Raw genomic sequence first — 18,918 nt, 5'->3', positions numbered from 1 at the left:
AAAGGCTGGGCACACGCACAGGGAGGCTCTGCAGGTGTGAAGCTGGTTCTCTGCCTTCCATCCGACTCCAAAGCCTCCTATTTCTGGAACCTGCAGGTATTTTTTCCCCTTAACCAGTGTTTTGCTTCACTACAGGGTAAAAGACTCAATCTTGCTTTAAGAAAGAATATCTGAAAAAAGTGAATGGACTTAAGTCTACTGCAAGTGTGTGCATAAAAGCAGAAAGAAATTAACAGATCTAAATAATACATGCTCCTGTGAAACAGGAAAATAATCACACGCCTCAAAGCTGTGTATACATACAAATATTAACTAGAAAAAGTCAGGCTTAAGCTACTCTGGAAGATGATAACTGGAGATTCAAAGACACAGAGCTGCCTTGTGTTCAGTTTCTTCTTGGTAAAGACAAACTCGCCAGGATGCACTACAGGCATGCCTGCACAGCAAGACGTGAAACGGCCAGCAAAAGGGAGGCCCAGCACACGTCGGATGCAGCCCAAATTCAATACAGACCAAACATCCCTAACTTACATTTAACACCCACCTATTTCACTTCCCTGAGCAGCTTGTACTGAAATCAGGAGCCAGGCCAACATATCATGCTCAGGAAACGCTGCCCTACTCAGCTGGTACAAAACACACAGCCCTAAGCCCTTTATTTCAGCCTGATAACGCTCCTGCCTGTCACATTTCCCTTACCCTCTGCCAGTAAGGGCAGAGGATGCCAGGAAGTCCCACTGACCGGAGGAGAAGCGAGTACTGCAGGTCCTTGCATGACCCAGGAGCCCAACGCGGAGCAGAGTGCCTCGCTCCGTGGCTGCAGCCCAGCAGTGCTGCTTTTCTCAGCGTCCTCGAGTCCAGCACAAGTTACCTGGGGCTCCCCCGCAGCACTCAGCTCCTCACCTTGGTGCAGAAGAGCCAAGCAACGCAGAGACCCAAAAACCAAAGGCAGATGTGAAGCGCACCTCTGGGCCATGGCAGTTTGCCCCACGGTAGGACAGGAGCCAGGCCCTTACGTTAGTTCTGCAGGAAAAATGTCTGTCCTTACAGGCAAAGGTTTCAACAGAGAAGAAAAGGAGGTGGACGTTAACTACATCAATCTGAAGCATCAGAACTCAGCATGAAGAAGTATGCTAAATTTTCCGGTAACTTAAAATGTGTAATTTTTACAGTTTTCTTGATTAACAAGGATTAGCCTCCACTCGCATTTATTGGCAAATCTGTGCAGTTTTTGTAGCATCACTGTAGTTTTTTGTAGTTTTGTAGGAAGACACGCTAGCGATGCAAGTACTTCCCATACAAGGCATAAGTTACTGAGGAACCCCACACACCTTTTTCTGATTACTTCCAAATCAATACAGAACCCGAGATGTTTGTTTTCATTTGGTTTACTCGAGAAAACACTTCATGCCTCAGGACAAATCACAATTAACAAGAGCACTACGGACCTCCAGGTTGAACTCGAGGACCAGGTGGTCATTCCCATCGTCACCAACTTCCATTTCTCAGCAATACGGAGCTGACAGCGTCCAAAACACGAGCTGGGGCATGGCTGGTCTGATCTGACACACAGTGTGGTTCATTTGGTTTGGATAGGCCAGCAGGTGCTGATGGATTTCCCAGGAAGAGGAACTCTGCAGCCACATCATGCCCTCCTCCTCACCTCTCCTTCCTCCCGGTGCTCGAGCCCCAGGGTGTTCATCTGGCAGGGTGAAGTGAAAAGCGAGCGCACATGGCGCTGGAGCCGTGTGAGCCAAGCTGCAAGCTAGGCAGGCAGCGATGCTCAGAGCTGTGGCTTACCTGATGGCTTGCCAAAGCCACTTAGCACCGCTGAGCTGGTGGCAGCAGCTCTGAGTCAGAGAGAACTGCTGGGTGACTCGGGGAGCCTGCGGTACTCACAGCAGCCAGACAGCACGGCCCGAAAGTAGACACTGCATTCCTACACAGATGCAGGCCTAAATCCTAAACATCCAACTCAGAAAACTGCAACAAGAAGTGCTCTGAAACAATCCCTTACCTATAACTGCAAAGTAATTGTGTCATAAGGAAGAAGGAAAGATCACAGCCATTTCTGAGGTACGTTACAGTCATCCATAAAATGCAAACCAATTCCATTAACCTCGCCTCCAACACAGGTCACACCCAATTGATTTTTTTTTTTTTGTCTTCAGGGTGTGTTGTACCAGAGCTGCTTTCTGCAGGGGCCTGGAAGCACGGCTTCAGGTTGGAATTAAGGAGTCAAAACCTTCCGAGGTAGATTTAAACACCAGAAAAGCCTGTGACATACAGCACAGTGGCTCCAGCTTGGACCACACCAGTATCAGTTCTTAAAATCAGCAGCCACTTTGCAACAGTGCCTGTCACCTCCATATGCAACTCAGTTTTACTTACATTTACAAAAATTCTGCTGTGTATTCTCTTTGTCATCTTCAAATAGCATCTCTTAGCATGCCAGCATCGTCCCTCTACAGCATATTTATTACTTGTATTGTCTGTTCCCACCACTGAGAAGACCAGCCTCATTTTAAGGAAAAAAGCCAGAAAGCACTTTGTATTAATAGAAAAATTTGGTTACTCAAGGATTTTTTTCTCCCCTCCCACCCCCTCCTCCTCAAGTTTGTAATCTTGTTCTTCGCATGTTCAAGAATGTCTATAAAAATCCACAGAGTAACACCCTTCTGAAGTCATGAAGGCAGAAGAAACGACTCATGCATTTCACTTCATCATTTCTGTCTGCTGTGGGCACCCTGGCACCCTCGCATCTCAGCTGGCAGAGCTAACAAAACCTCCTTGTAAACCGTAACCAAGGCAATGAACTCAAGTGTACACAACTAAATGCTTCTTAGGAAAACAATGTCCGGTTTTCATCACCAAAATGTACTGCCAGTATCAACAGATTATTTTCGATTGAGGCTAGAAGGCGGCACAGCAAGGAGGAGGAAGGAAACTGCTGAAAGGCCTAAGTGCTTCTCGGCACAGTGAAGTCAGACGAGCTGAAGTCATGCTAGAGGGGAAGCTGGGAGGCATCCGTGGTCTACTATCAGCTACGGGAATCCATTTAACCCCCAAACTCAAAAGCAACAGTCAGAAGTGTTTTGAGCTTGAATACATTCATGCCTCGCTAGCATCACAAAACGTCACGAGTTTGGAATATGGATGCAGGCAAAGTTGTGGGATCTTCCCATTGTAGAAGAGCCAGATTTAAGAATAGCTCCTAGAAGCTTCCTGACTGACTCAAACTTTTCTGTTCCTTTGCTTAATAATGGAAAAAATCCACACAATTTTAAGATATCAGATGAGAACAACAGGTTTCGGTTAGGAACATCTCAGAGAGCCTGAGAATACAAATACCTGTGTGAAAAGCACATGCAAAAGAGATCCAAGCAGAATATTTCACTTGTAAACCAAAAACGCACCTCTGCTGGTGGAACCACAGTGTTGGGCCTTGTCAGCTCCCAGGCTCTGCCGCAAACCTAAAGCTTTAGGAGCTGGAAGCTGCATTAACCATTTCCACCACGGTGGGAAGTTGTGAGACCTGAAAGACCGAGAGCAATCCCAAAGAAGAGTGAGCAGAAGGGCAGAGGTGCTGGCCCCGATCCTGCCCCATGGTAGGGTCATCAGCTGCAGCAGCTGGGAGCTGGTAAAAGCCAGGTCTAGCAATTCAGACTTTTAGTTAAATACAATTATGATTTCAGCCCAAATACTTGACCTTCATCCTCACTACAGAGGACAAACCAGCACACCACCTCAAATGTACAGCGATCCTGCCTTTACCTTCCACGCAACCCTACAAGACCGAAGTTTGGTGGGAGATGAAGTGATGCTTTCTTATGGAAAGTTTTTCTTGCACGGCTGTCCCAAGCTTGACTTATTTTGTTTTTAAGGTTTCTCCGAACCCCAGAGCTTTGTTTTTCTCTTTGATAACTCCCAAGAGCCAGGAGCAGAGAGTACGAACAGGCAGACATTCCCCTCTGGCATGCCGATGGTACTAGCACGAGTTATCTGTGTTTAACGGGTCAGCATTCTTGGTCTCCTCACTCAACATTTTGAGCCAAAGACTGGGAAGAAAAGGAGGGGAAGAGACCCGTAGCTAATGAGGAATTTACATACAAACACTGTCAGCTTTGGAGAAACATTTGCTTATGCATTTGCCTGGAAACTCATCTTGGAGAGATAATTCAAGCATGTGACCAGGAGCTGGGAAGTCTTGTTGACACAGACCCTTTTCCCCATAAATGAGGGGAATGTTTACTTTGCAGAACACCGCAGCGAACACTGCGTACGCTTCCACAACGTCAGAGACAATTAAGGAGTAGCATCCTACTTCATAAATTACATTTCCATGTAGTCACAAAGGGCTTGCTGCTAAAAATACAGCCTAAACAATAACTCTGCTCCATCAGAAGCTTGCATGGATTGCCAAAGTAAATCCTGCAGTAAGGAATCGATCCTAAAACACCTATAAAGAGGGGATATCCTGCAACAATTGCCACAGTGGGGGCAACCCCTAGTAGGGGTTGAGAGCCATCTGTTCCTTTAGCAAATGTTTTGGTTTTTCAAACCCCAAGGCATGGGGGGGAATATTGTGGCATTCACGAGTTACTGGGAAGTTGGTAAGGTGTCTTTTCCTCTCCTACCTGCTCAAGTAATTCATGCATGCTACCCATACAGACCTTGCAGATGAGTTCTTCAGCAGCTCGCTCCTGGTGCTGCCCCTGGCGTGATGCTGTGCCCCTCGCGTACCAAGCCTCCGGCTCAGCTGCAGCTTCGGCTACAAGCGGGGCTCTGCTTTAAGGCGCCAGGCTCATGGTAGGAGGGACGGTGCTCGAAGCACCTCCTTCAATTTAAACAAACCCCCCTCCACGTGGAAACGCTGGAGAGTTTCAAGGCGGCTTCGGAGGCGACATTGAGAAGAAACTTAGCTGGCAACTAATCAGCTCTGTAGGGCCCTGTAAAAACATTCCTGTAAGCAGCAGAGCCTGCAGAATGGGAAGGTCACTGGTCAGGAGCATAAAGCCATCCCAAGCTATCAGTTTGTATACAGAGGGCATACCACTTTCACAGCTGCTTAGCAATACGTGCCCTGCCCCATTTTCCTCCACTGATAAAGGACAGCGGGGAGGAAAGCACAACTCCAGCGCAGGAGCTGGCTGGCAGCCCTGCAGAAGCGTGCTGCAGCTTTGAACCCCGAGCGGTTTTCTATAGGCTGCGCGTTTGGCAGAGCACCAAGGCAGTATCAGCTAACCGCATGTAGGTCACAGCTTCAATTAGCGCTTCCTCCCTAAACGGCTCGAGTCTGAAAGTGACTGCTCCCACCAGGGAAGAATTCGGATGCCGTTCCACGGCTGTAATCTCAGGGAACAAACCCATGAGCTTCGTACACCCCGTGCAAGACTGCACTCGTGCTTGAGCTCAAGATTATTCATGTAAAATAGTTCGGAGGGAGTTGACGCTGACCTTGGAAACAGCTGGGTCATTCACTCAAGTAAACGGATCAGAATTGTTGAGTCTAGCAATGATGCCCAGAAGGAAAAATACAACAAAAACCAGCTAACTGACAGCAACAGCAAGTTCTGGAGTTTCACCAGAAATGCATGAAAAGCTTCCCAGTGTCACCTCCTGAAATATTCATTCGCATGAAGCTGCATTCAGTGCTCTCCTCCACTTCCTTTCCCTAAATTATTTTTTTTTTTTATATAAAAGAGAAATTTCTCTTTTCAAGTAAGCACGCTGACCCTTTTCAGTTCTCCCTACTAGACCAGCAGCATTTTGCAATGGACTTAACCACATTTAAAATTTAGATAAAACTGAACCTCAAAGAAACAGAAGCAGAACGGTGAGTTCCAGAGTACTTTAAATAATGCATTTCTGCTTGATTTTAAAAGAGCATTTGTAATAAGCCACGCCAAGTTCACTGCAGACTTTAGAGGACTTAGAGCAATCTGGCCAGAAGAGGGTACCTAAAGGAGATAAGAGCTTGTAAAACCCGTCCCCCAGTAGGTCTGGAGTTAAGCACTCCTCAAACAGACTTGACATCTTTACTTAAAAACACGTATCTGGCATTCCGAGTTTCTTTTTTTGGAGGGAAAAACTGCATGCCTGCTATAATACAGGCAGCAGGGTTATTATCCAGGTAGTGCTAATGACTTGGTAGCATGCAAAACTAGGTAATTTTTGCTTAAACCATATATGAAGTGAGAGATGGAAAATAAGTTATAATCTTAATGGCTCTGCATTCTCTCTAGCTTAATACCTTACTGCGATGCTACGAATGGGAAGAGTTGAACTGCATTTTGGTGCTCCACTGCTGCTTCTTCCCCGTGAAAGTGAAGTTGCAAGCAGAGTATATTTCTCACCACGGCTGGTCCACCAGCACACAGAGGTGACAGAAAGACTTTCAGCAAGGAAGCACGCATGCAAGAATCAGTTCAGCCATTGGTACACATCAGCAAAAAGCAAACATGTTTGTCTTGAGCACGCTCCTGGAGAAAGTAAGCACAATAACCAAACTGGGAGCCTGCAATAAACAGCAGTATTTCAGGCGCTGCTTCACAGCATAAACACGGGTTGGGAAGGGCTCCGGGGCTGGGCTAGTGCCAACATCTTTTTGAACGTGGACATAAACAGTTTTTGTTCCTGACTGATACAAATATCTGAAATAGAAATAAGAACTGATATTCAGAGACTGCTACAAGCAAACGTTATCAGTGATGGCCAGAACGTGGTACCCACAGAACTCCAAATTTCACCTGGATGAGGGTCAGCAAGTCTGGGCTCTGGACCTTTAGAAGGTTAAAATGCCAGTACAAACCTCAGCAGCTGCTTAGAGCAGTGCCCATACACTACCAGTCAAGAAGAAAAAGACCCTGAAATTTTTAAAATAAAGGTTACTGACAGCCTTAGGAGGACTGAAAATACTGCAGACCAAGCAAAGCACATGGTGGGGTATGCAGAAAACATTACACAGCTAAAATACATGATGAGTATCAAATGAGAGAGCACATGAGGGAGGGGAAATACGATGCTAGTGAAAAATAAGTCTGGAATTGGGAAAAAGGCTTAATAAAAGTACAGGAGACAAGTGCCTATGACACCCAAGCTTTAATAGTTCCAGTTCCTGTATACAAACTGTTATTCCTTAGGATTAACTCAGGAATGAAAGAAATTTGTTGCTCCTCTTCCCTGTTTATTAAGTGTCTGTTTTATATCTGTTTGAACAAAACAAGGCCAGCCACTGCTACAGCCAGTTACATAGTGTTACTCCTGCAGCACAGGCAGAAACAGCTCAACACGGACAAAGACCAAATTTTAAGTCCAGTAAATCATTAGTAAAAGAAAATCCACATGGTTTATTTTTTAAAATAGGATCCACCAACAGGTCATAGTGAACCTACAGATACCAATTTTATTTATTATTCCTCTCTCAATTGAATGCTACGGGTTAACAGTGCTGAGGCAGGTAGAGGCTTTTTCATTTGCAAAGACAACGTCACTCCATCTAACTGGGAAGCGGAGCTCACCTACAGAAGGCACAGCCCCCAGGACAGCGACTGCATCTCCGGATTTTCTGCGTGAGGAGCGCTCAGAGAGCCAGACCAAAAGAAGGCAGAGCTAGAGCTGAGGCAGGAGAAGTGTTTTCAGAAAAAGTTGTTACTCATCACATCGCATGGAGTTGGCCACACCAAGTACGAGACAGAAAAGCTTCCAACGCCCAGACAAACTGTATCAGTACTCTGAGGTGGTGCAAGACTGGAGTTAGATCATGTGAACTGCTGGTATTTGAGAATCACACTCATGTGGGGCCCTCGCGTTGTGCAATAGGTCAGAACAATTTGTCTCACTACGTTTCAGTGGGAAGCTTTTGGAGAGCTTCATGCCAAGAGCTAGGAGGTGAAGTTGCACAGGTCTTTGCCATCAATTAGGAGCGATTCAGAACTTCACTGTGCTTCAGTTCCTTGCCCAGAGAACAGAGATTACACATCCCTTTGGAGGAAAATCAACGCACGAGGGAGTAGTTTGAAATCTTCACACAACATTACCCAAGTTTTACGCCAGCAGAACAACTGAGAAACTCCAAGAAAAGATTAATCTTCTGCACAGTTAAGTCGTCTGTATTGAGTGGGCATACGGGAGAGCACACAGGAAGGAAACATTGCTCTTGTTTGGAATTTAGCTTTCAGAAGCAACTTGTGTAATACAGCAGCTCTCTGCGATTGCAGAGGGTTATTGCTCGAGCAATAGCCCACAAACTGCAATGCAGAAGTGCTGACAGCAGGAGAAGAGGTATGAGAGAGAGTGTAACTCGGTCAGTATATCACACACTTGCCAAGTCCAAAAGAGACAAGTGTCATGATACAGACTTGTCTCTACTTTTACAAAAAAAGCAAATCATACTAAATGCCAACAGCACAGCAGTGCAAGTTCCTGAAAAAAATAGGAAGAAAATGCTTTTTTAAAAAATAAATCAGTCCTCTTGAAATAAAAGAACGTTCTAATTTCCCATTCTGCAGTGAGGCAAGTCTTCAGGTCAGTATCTCATCGAGAAGGTCACAGGAGTCCTGGAGATGAACTACTCCATACAGTAAGGCCAAGAATGAACTTCCAGCTTGTTCAAGCTGTCCTGAAACCCACAAGAGGGAGTAGCAATCAAACAAAGCAAACGTTTTGTTTCTAAAGAGACAATACTTCACTTACACAAAGCTGGATCCCTGAATTTCCAGCATGTGTTTAGTTACCTGAAAATTCAGTCACTGAGGGTGTGGATGAAGATTATTAGCTCTTTTTAAACTGACCTCAGGATAAAAGAGAGGATAAGAGACCACAGAAGAAGGTATATGCCTCTGTATTCCTACTGAGGACATGGTAATTCAGCCTTCCTTAAATTATTACCCCTAACAACAGCATTTCAACCATGTATGCAAAGAATAATAATAAAAAAAGCAGAAACAAACCAGCAAAGGTGGCAGAAGGAAAGGGATGTTTAGTTTGTATTAAGCTTCTATGCCCTCCCCCCACAGAAATGCAAATCCTACCTAACTTCATTTTGCCAGTAATTTATTTTTGGTATCCTCATTCTCGGCTTCAATGCTTTCAAAGAGCTCTAACGAAACCTATGCTTTTTTTTGTTTTGTTAAATACCAGCCATCCAAAAGGTATTGGCTTCTGCACTCAGCACTTCACTACGGCAGGAAAAAAAGACCACACAGCATATTAGGAGGTTTGAAAGTGCTCACAATATTGTTTCTTGCAGGCTGCCACAGCCACCTGACAGCTCTGTTTGTAAGTGAGTAAGACAGCAGAGCATTTTGGTGACAGTTCTGCTGCTTTACGTAGGAACAGCTGGGAGTTCAGAGTCTGGGGACTTGGAGGCAGAACCTCCCACAGCACTCGCCTCCTGCCTCCCTGCCCAGTATTTTGGGAACTGTCTCACTCACCGGAGGGAAGGCGCAGGAGCAGGCTGGACAGTGGGAGCACCCTGTTGGCACCCACCTGCTGCAGGGATGTCGAAGCTTGTGGGGGCAACGTCCTGGCCCTCCAGGAACGGGTCCCGTACACGCTCATGGCTCCAACAGGGCTCCCTGAGAGCTCGGACGGCCCCTCCTGCTTCCCTGGCTTTTTAATCCAGCTGTCACGGATGCAGAGTTACTCGAAGCCACAGACATACAAAACACACCTGGTTTTACAGGCATGTCTGAGGGTACGAGCTTTGCCAGTGTGTTGAAAAATATTAATGTCAAGTATTATTAATGAGCACAAGGTAGCTCGCTACTAGAGCCAGAGTAGGCTTTTAGGTTATGCAACAAAAAACAGTGAAGTTATACACGGTTATACAACTTCCATTTGTTTTCCTAGGTCTGACAGCAGGTCAGGATTTTTCATGGGCAGTGACATCTCAGAAAAGATTCACAGCAATTTATCAAAGGCCTTAACGATGCCTACAGCCACATCACCTTGCACAGCCAGCTAGTACAAGGGTTTAGTGTTTAAACCAAATAAAACGCAGAGAGACCACCTCCAAGAGCCCTCCACGTCACCAGAAGCAGTGATAATGTAGCAGGTAGTAATCGCCCGTGGCTCCTGAGCACCAATTAAGCAGGGAAGTAACGGAGCTCCTGGAAACCAGAGCTGCTGCCTGTGAGGAAAAACATCTTGCGGTCACTGAGAATTCCCCGTGACCTTTCACAAAGAAACAAACACAGATAAATCAGTTTGACCCCGCTGAGCTCCCGGTCAGGCTCTGCCCACCTGCTCCTCCCTGGCAGTCGCACGAGGATATTGCAGCCACGTACTTTATGAAGCACTCCTGTCTCCCGCAAGGCAGCGTGAGGATGAAAATCCATCCTTGTCCGGCCAATTTAAAACAAAATAAGAGATCAATCAGTTGAGACTTAAGGGAATGAATGGCAGACTTGTCCAGCAGCTCACAGCAAAGACTGGCAAAGGAAGCAGCACTACCTGACCATCTTAAATGATTCTTTGAGAGACCTAAGAACTGCTGCTAATCAATAACTGTCCAAAAACTGTATGAATAAATTTAAGATAAATTGACTTATGGAGGGACTTGCTTGTCTTTCATTTGGAGAGCACTTTAAATACAGTATACAGAATCTGCAGACATTGCCTGTATCTACGGAGCACAACTCGCTGGGAATGGAAGCGGTAAATATAGCATACAGATTGGACGTACTCCATCTACAAGTAACTGAGAAAGCCTATTTTCACCTCGCAAACGCATTTAGCACTACTTTATGTCTAGCCAATGCTGAGGAACAGGCTTGTGAGCTATTTATACTCAGAGATAAAGGTGCCAAAAAAGGTTTTAAAAAACCTTGAGGTCATCAAGCCTCGCTCTATCTAGGAGATGCAGCGTTCCAGCTACACAGCCCATCCTTTGCTAGGAGCTGTATGAAGGAGCAGAAGAAGTTGTACCAGGGAAGTGATGCTCAGTTTCTCTGAAAAAACCCTTAAGCAAGTGAATATGGAAGCTGGACGTGCTGAGTATTTGGCCAACATGCGAACGCATTCAGCTTATCCATTAGGTAACAGCAGGTTTAGGATTTCTGCTAAATAAAACATGCGGAGCTGCATAATTTTACACCATCACGCAATTAATGAACAGTCACCTCACAGCTGGTTAGCAGCACCACAAAAAAAAAATCACATCACTGCTCCACTCACACAAAGAAAAGGCTGCAGAATTATATGGTTATTAACTCAGTAGGGCTTTTGTAATTCTGACAGCGTCAAGGTTATCTGAAAACAGCCTCGAACGTTCAGAGGACTCGTTCCAGTTGCGCTAACAGCTCTCCGGCAAATGCCACAGTCAGCAAAGTCAGCTTCGCTGCAAGCCTGTGGTACCAAGACGGGGAAAGCCATCCGAGTGTAACTGGTTGTGCACATCCCATACTGTCCACAGCGAGTCTGGGAAAAGCAAGACAAGCTGTCTTCAGACGGGCTAAATTCTAGTACCTGGCAGGATTTATGACAGAGGTAAGGACAACGAACAGTCCATGTTTTGACAGATATGCCATTATAACCATGCTGCTGCAAGCAAAATGCTCAGAGGTGCTCATGGGGCTGAAAGAGCACCTCTCAGACCACCACGGGGTGACACACCGCACCTGCAGCGACACTACAGCTACTGGCCTGGCAGCTACCGGGACAGGAGGAAACATGAGGCACCAGAACATCGATCCCAAAGGCATACTCGATAACCAGGAGGCAGAATGTCAAGTAATATTTTTAAGTCTGTCAAATACCCCATGCCCCAAATAAGCCCCATACCCCATTCCCCAGCCAGCAGCTTCTTCCCAGAACAGCTGGCAGCCACACAGCTTATCATGGACACGGCTGCTTTGCAGGTGCATCGTGTCCAAGCTTTACCTGGGAGATGTCACTTCTAAATGCCATTACAGAGGAGAGCCAGCCACCTGAATGCCCACTGCAAAGGATGCAATGCCTACACTACAAGCATACCGCGCTGATGCTTCCAAGTCTGCCTCTCTGGTGGCCACTTGGAAGCAGAAATTATTTGTCATGACTTGGCCTCCCCTGACAGAAGATTTTCCCACTAAAACACGAGGAAGTCAACTAGTATTAAGAGACCATCATGAAGTTCCCCTTGGTTTGCTCGCCAGGCTCAGGTTTAACACATGTGGAGATAAAACACCCTGATTAAGCGTAATGGAATATCACTACAGCCCTGCTGCAGTATTTACTCTCTGCAAATATATCCATTTCTGCTCTCTTATTTATACAAAATCCTGTTAACTGTTCACATTTTGGTGGCACACAGAGACCAACCGAGATCACAATTCACCTGCATTAAGCCAAGAGGATCAAATCTTTCATTAAATGAGCGTATGAATCCACACCTCAGCTGACTAACCCTGCCAATGCTGTCCTGTATTGCTGAACAGTTCTTAACTCCTTCACAGCACCGACACTAAAAGGAAAATACATTGGTGAGCACCCCCTACCAGCTTCAGCTGGAACAGCCACACTTCTACATGCAACAAGTCCTCAGCACAGGTTCCTTGCCACTCATTTGGCACAACTGATTACCAAGCAAGTCTGAAAATCTTGACTAAAGGTTTATGCCCTGCAACACACTGTAGTTGTTACAGACAATGCAGATCAAGTAGGACACTGGTACTGTTACTGGATCGACAGTGCCCAAATCATCCAGCACCCCCATTAAAATCATTTCTTAGTCAATCAGGATGTTTGCGCTGCAGCACACTTCTCATGCTATTCGGGTGTTGTTCTGACAATAGTGTATCAATAGCAAAGCAGGTGACAGCCTTCGCATGCTGCTACCAGAATCCATTCCTCCCTTTCACGGGGATTCACACGGCGCAGCTCCTAGCAAAGAAAGCAAGCCTTCTGCTGCAGTCGCAGTGAGACAACATACTCCCATCTCCTTCCAAAAAAACAACCACACAGCTTACACCCTAGCTGTCTCTTCTATGAGGACATTAAAGGACACACAAACCATTTGGCGCCCTTCCCTCCTCAGGTAGCTTCAGTTAGCCCCGTAAATTTTGAGTAAGTATACTGCTGAGAGCATTGATCATCTGCCCCACATAAGACGATATCCATTCAACCTTTTAAATTCTGCTGTGATATCGCATCTGACCCAACAACAGCCGTCCCTCAGCACCACCAAGCCAGATGAAGGGTTTGCCTTCCCTTAATGATGTGCAGCATTGAACTTCTGCCATGTACTTACATCAATTTCGCTGGAGTGGAAAGAACTCTAAATAGGCTGATTATCATCAATCCCATAAAAACCTCTGTCCCGAGGATCAATGAAGTGCACAGCTCAGCCCACAGAGGCAGCTGCAGAAGCTGGCGTGGTGAAGGCTGTGACTTTTACAAGAGGAATTCACACATTTCTCCCCTGCTGAACCAGTGCCTGCTGCGCCATTCCCCTTTCACAGCTCCTGGGCAGGCACCTCTTGATCCGATCTCCTTAGGGCATTAACACACACTGCCAGCAAGGCAGCTGCCACTCGCCCCACTGCGTCCTCAGGGACAAGGAAAGCTCCATTCTTAACGAGGTGGATACGAGCAACAAGGGACAGATGGCAGAGGCATACTCACCATGTGCTTCTCTTTCAGCAGGAGACACGCTGCTCCACAGATCCGTTGCACTAAAAAGCAAAATCAATCTGACTTGGAGTGCTTACTGATTCCAGGGGATACTCCTGGACCACAGATTGCCGTCTACTTCTCCTTCGCTCAGCTCTCAAACCCAGCAGCATAAGAACAACAGAAGGCTGCACATCGCCCCTGCCTCATCTACGAGCTATCCTGTAGGTTGGTAAGGAAACGATTGCTGTTCGTTCCCCTGCAGTATCTCAGCAAGAAAAAAAAAAAAAGGCCATCTTTTCATCACGTTCCTGCTGTGAAGTTTCCCCATGACAACCCAGCTGATTTGTGCAACGGTATTTCTGTATCTAACAAAAGGAACAAAAGATCGGGAACAAAAGAAAAATTGAGTAAGAGAGGTAAAAAAATCTACTGCTGGAAATATGACTGAATTGTTATAAATGGAGTCCAACTTTTTTATAAAGAGTACAGGCTGCACAACCAGCATGTTCTTTGACTTGCACTAAATGTAAGTACCTGGCAGACAGGGAAGAAATGAGAATAAGTACAGTTTATTGCAAGATTGAAGACCTGATCTAGTTGTGAGACTAATGAGGAGAAAACAAATTTAAGTGCTGACCTATAGTTCTAAAATTAGTTTGTTAAAATGCATTTACTACAAGCTACGAGCAAATGCCATTCGGATGACATGAAGCTCAAAATAGGGCTCTAGAAAGCCATGCATGTTTCCTGTAGCACACACCGCTCTCCAAAACTAGATTTCTTCATGTCTAGAAGGTATTGATGCTCTTCAGTTACATGCTGCTGGGGGTTGTACGGGCTCTTTTAGGTGCTGTTTATGCTATGGCAACCTAAGTCCCCAACTTTGTAATGCCTCGGTGATATGAAGCACAAGCACTGTGGCTCAGCTGAATCCAGCAGGACTGCCCACAGCCTTGAAACTAAAACCACATGTTCAACTGTCAATAGAGGCAGAGGTCTGGTAAGTATAGCTTGAATATTATATCCCTGATCCTCAAGGAGCACCAGAAATAACAGTATGCAACTGCTTTCTCTACTGCACAAGCTGTGTATAAAAATAGTCTTTTCTCCTTCAATCAGCCTTTCATTCTTCACAGTGACATTTAAACCTTTTATGCTACAGGGGTGTTTCATCCTGAATTTGGCACAGTTCTTGCTCGTTGTATCCTTCTCATGTGTTCACTGAAACCCTAAAAGAGCACCGCATCAGGATCACACTGCTTGCACCTCTCAGACACCCTCAGTCCCAGCTCTCCAGGCAATGGTCCATCCACACATTAGTGGGCTTTCTAAGAAACTGTTTCAAAGAGAAGACAAAACACAGTTAAATACAAGAAGCTTAAGAAATCTTTATTTTTGTTTAAAATGTACAGACTGATTCTCTTCTCGTTACCACTGTCACCAGTGAATGCTCAGACCAGAAGCGATGAAAGTCGCTTTTAATACCTATACCTAGATTTTCAATCTCACGGACACAAACCTTCAGAGTCATTTATCTAAAACATTCAGATAACACAGGACCCGTACAATAGTCTCATTGTTAAACCCTTGGTTACTGAAAGGAAAGAGTGGGGTGTTTTGTTTCGGCGAGCCCTGATGGGTTGAAGCCAGGCTGGAGAGGGGGGCAAAGCCTGAGCTTCCCCTCTAAGGTCTCCAAGCTGAGCCTTAACTGCATGAAGCAAGAAGGAATGTAGATAACTACAGAGATAGGGGCACGTCAGAGGTGGTTTTGGGAGACCTAGTTGGTCAAGAAGAGATTTTTAAGGATCTGACCCTTTTGATTTCCAGTTCCCCACAAGTCAATAGGCTTTAAAATGCTCATGCTGCTCCAGAAAATCTATGGACAAAGTGGTCTGAAGGAAGTGGTTATTAAGCTCTATCAACACAGAGATATTTATAGAATACTATATTTTAAGAAGGGCAGTGTCTTCATTTTTCCAAGTTTAAGCTTAAACCAACATCAACAACAGTCTACATTAAGATTTGTTTTTAAAAAATACATTTAAAGAAAATGCCCCCTATACCAATAGTTAAGCAGAGTCTAATAAAGTTTTGGTTATTATTTTTTTATGTTTGTAACTGACACTCAGTTTGCTCACATACCTGAGTATTTAATAGTCCAAACAGAAGAACAAGTGGCTCACAAAAGCAACTAACATGCTGAAGTAAGTCCTTCTCTCACCCTGCTTAAGCAGAAGATAAGATCTGTAACTCTGGGAGCAGCAGCAGCAGCTCAGCCCTACAAAGGAAAATCTATACAGCCTAAATTCTTCATGAGCGCTTGATTTCATCTGAAAGAGTGGTTTTATTCTCAACTTCAGGGCTGGAAGCCACAAGAGCATTTATGCTGTAAAAAGCTTCTCAGAAGCACAGCAATGTATTCTTGCTTCCACTAGAAAAACCAGCACCTGCCTAAATTTCACTCCCTTTGCACAGAAATAAGGCTCTTGCACACTAGGGAACACAGCTCAACTGAACAAGAGGGGTCTGAAAGCATTTTTCAGCTCATCTCCCCGACTCCTTCTGCAAATGGGCTCTCCAACGCCACAGGCCTCACCAGCTTCAGCAGTTTGCCTGGTTCTGGACTTGTGCAGACCTGTGGAAGCTACACAAGATAAGTCATCTCCAGCAGTTAGCCCGCAGTTATTCTCAATGCTTCCTCCTCTGGTCTGCACAACTCTGCTTACCCTTTCAGGGACGACTGCAACGCCCTCTCCTCAGCTATCACATCCCTAGGTGGAGGTAGAAGGGAAGCAGGTAGCCATCTAGTTCAGAAATAAACCAATTAGTTCGTCTTGATGACTTATTTGTTAACTTAGAAAATGAGGTATGAACCCCATCTTGAAATCCAAGAGTTGCTAATGGGTAAAATACCAATCAAAAGTGTAAACTGTAAGGAACAAGTTGAGGTTAATTTAATTGATGATAGAGAGAACTAGGAAGACACTGCAATTTATCAGTTCCCCAAAAACTGTGTGACTGTTTTGGGTGTTTTCCATTCCCTCGTGCAACCAAGACAGAAATACAGGCATAATGACTACAGGTACAATGACACACAAGTGTTTCCATAGTGCAGAAAAAGGAATCTCAGACTTAGTCAAGCACATCAACCATAGTTTTTTTTTTTTTTTTTGTGGTTAAAAATCTACAAATGAACATCCTGTATTTTAATGAATAAAACATTAAATAACTCACATTTAAACCTATATTAAACTGAATAAATGCCAGAGGGACAGGACCAAGACAGCCTTATGGCCTAGAATTTCAGCATCATCTTCTTGATAAGGTCATTCAGAGGAAGTTGTAAAAATACTCTCCCTCCCCCACTTACACGGGGTTTGTGGTGAGTAGGTAGGTGGTGATTACCTTTCCACTACGAGGAAGAACACTAACCAACAGCCTGCTCACAAGCCTGCCCCTCAGACCGAGATTATTCCAGTGCGAGCAAAAGGCCACGATCTTGAGATCTGTACAAAGCCACAAAGAGAGGGAGCCTGAACTCCTCTCACCGAGAAGTCCCCAGCAGCTTCAAGAACCTATCCCAAGGTTGACAGTCAGGTTTCTTTTCTGCATCTGCTCAGTCCTAAGCACTGCTGCAAGCATCCAACTGCAACAGCATCTGCCTTGGTACCGATACAGATCTGGCAGCTCGAGATCCCACTAACAATTGTCTAAGGCCTTCATTCCCTTCCACGGTATCATTTAAGTTTACTGCAGGTGCTAAGGTAACTCATTTCTGCATTCAGACAGCTGTATTCAAGTATCCTCTACATCAAATCTGCAGTCTAAGGAGAAGTGAGTGGAATACAAGTAGCAAAAGACCGATGTGGAGTTACCTAATTCAGCATTCACTTTGGGCTGAAAAGTGTCAGCTGTTGAAAGTGCAAGCTGCCAGAAAAGATTTCCTCTGAAATCCTACTTGGTAATGGTCATCTCAGTACATGTGCCAGCACTGCCTCTCTCATTTCCAGAAATCTGCCTAAAATCTGGATGTTCACGTTCACAGAATCATTACTAATTTAAGCGGTTCCAACTGAGCAGCCAAAATTGAGTAATTCTTCTAGATTCCAATGTGGTAGTAAGAGGAAAATTATTTTTCCATGTGCTCAGATATTTACACAGCCTTACTTTTGGTATGGTAAGCTCTTTAGCTCTTTAAGGATTTATATTCAAGCTATAGCAGAGGAAAAGGAAAATATGCTGCACCATACATTCCTGGTAAACCAACTGTGGCTTTGAATGCCATACTTCATATATGTAAACTCATTAAGAAGCAATTTTACCTGAATAAGCTGCAGCTAAAAAAACAAACCAAAACAAAAAAACAGTTAATAAGACTGAACTAATGTTAACTCTAATCTACAAGTGAATATTTTTTCTATTCTGATTCAGAAAAGTACTTTGACTTGACTTTTGTTGGAGGTAGCGTCAGAATGAACCCATGCTGTGTTCCCTTGGTCATGTTAGTTTTGTCCTGTCCTTTAAGGGCTCACCATCATGGTTATGCACCAACACACAGTCTGAGTATCTGCTTTTCCAGAGGAAAAGCCGGATGGCAGGGCAATGCCAGATGATATACCACTATCATCATGACTTTTGGAAGGAAAAAAAAAAGAAGAATTAACTATAACGTAACTTTCACGGATTATGAGCTGCTTTTTTCAGAAAACCTTGGCTCCTCTGCAAGCAATCAGCGCCTCGCCCTCCCTCTCAGCCTGCAATCTCTTGGCCTTTCAGGCAAAATTTCAACATTTTGCCAACTAATTGTGCACTAAATAAAAAGCAGGTATCCACCTCATTTTGGTATTCAGCCTTCATCTGCAGCCCAGCAGACCGAGCAAACCACAGCACCTCAAGTGCACTGTGGACAGCATCAGATCACCAATCTGCTTTCCATTATGGACTGCCCCACGTACAGATGGAGCTCATTAAAAGAAGCAGTGTGGCAAAAGGCAAGCCATTCACACGATAGCAGAGGGCTGCAGCTGTTGACCAACTCAGCCATCCCCAAATAACTCTCGTAACTCCAGCATGTAACACAACCCTGCCTTATTTGTCCGCCTCGGACTGCAGGAAACTCTCACCCTTCCTTTCCAAGAGGGAATGGGTAAATAGAGTAGATCAGATTCAAGATGACGTAAGTAACTTGTCCTTCATGACTTCAAAAATCCAAGCAGAGAGCAGGGTTGCCCAGTCCTGCTACGACAAGTCTCAAGCAGAGTCTCTTTGCTTGTCTGGAGCTATGGAAGACCATAACACATGTAACACATTCACTGCGAGAAA

At 45.0% G+C, this 18,918-nt stretch overlaps 1 protein-coding gene across 13 annotated transcripts in view; it reads right to left on the bottom strand.

Moving 5' to 3' along the window:
- Positions 1–18,918, bottom strand: part of LRRFIP1 (LRR binding FLII interacting protein 1) — a 104,898-nt gene that overhangs the window by 68,591 nt on the left and 17,389 nt on the right. Inside the window, exon 1 of one of the 13 annotated variants that reach the window (XM_083841405.1) lies at positions 4,674–5,681. The exons of the other annotated variants lie outside the window; for them this stretch is intronic. The gene's annotated coding sequence lies outside the window, so the exon portion shown is untranslated. Of the gene's footprint in view, positions 1–4,673; positions 5,682–18,918 lie in introns of those variants that run through there. 13 annotated transcript variants of the gene reach the window in all.

This window comes from Anser anser (assembly GCF_964211835.1).
Source record: "Anser anser genome assembly, chromosome: 6".
NCBI lineage: Eukaryota > Metazoa > Chordata > Aves > Anseriformes > Anatidae > Anser > Anser anser.
The sequence above is the reverse complement of the archived record's forward strand: the minus strand, read 5'-3'. Positions and strand labels throughout refer to the sequence as shown.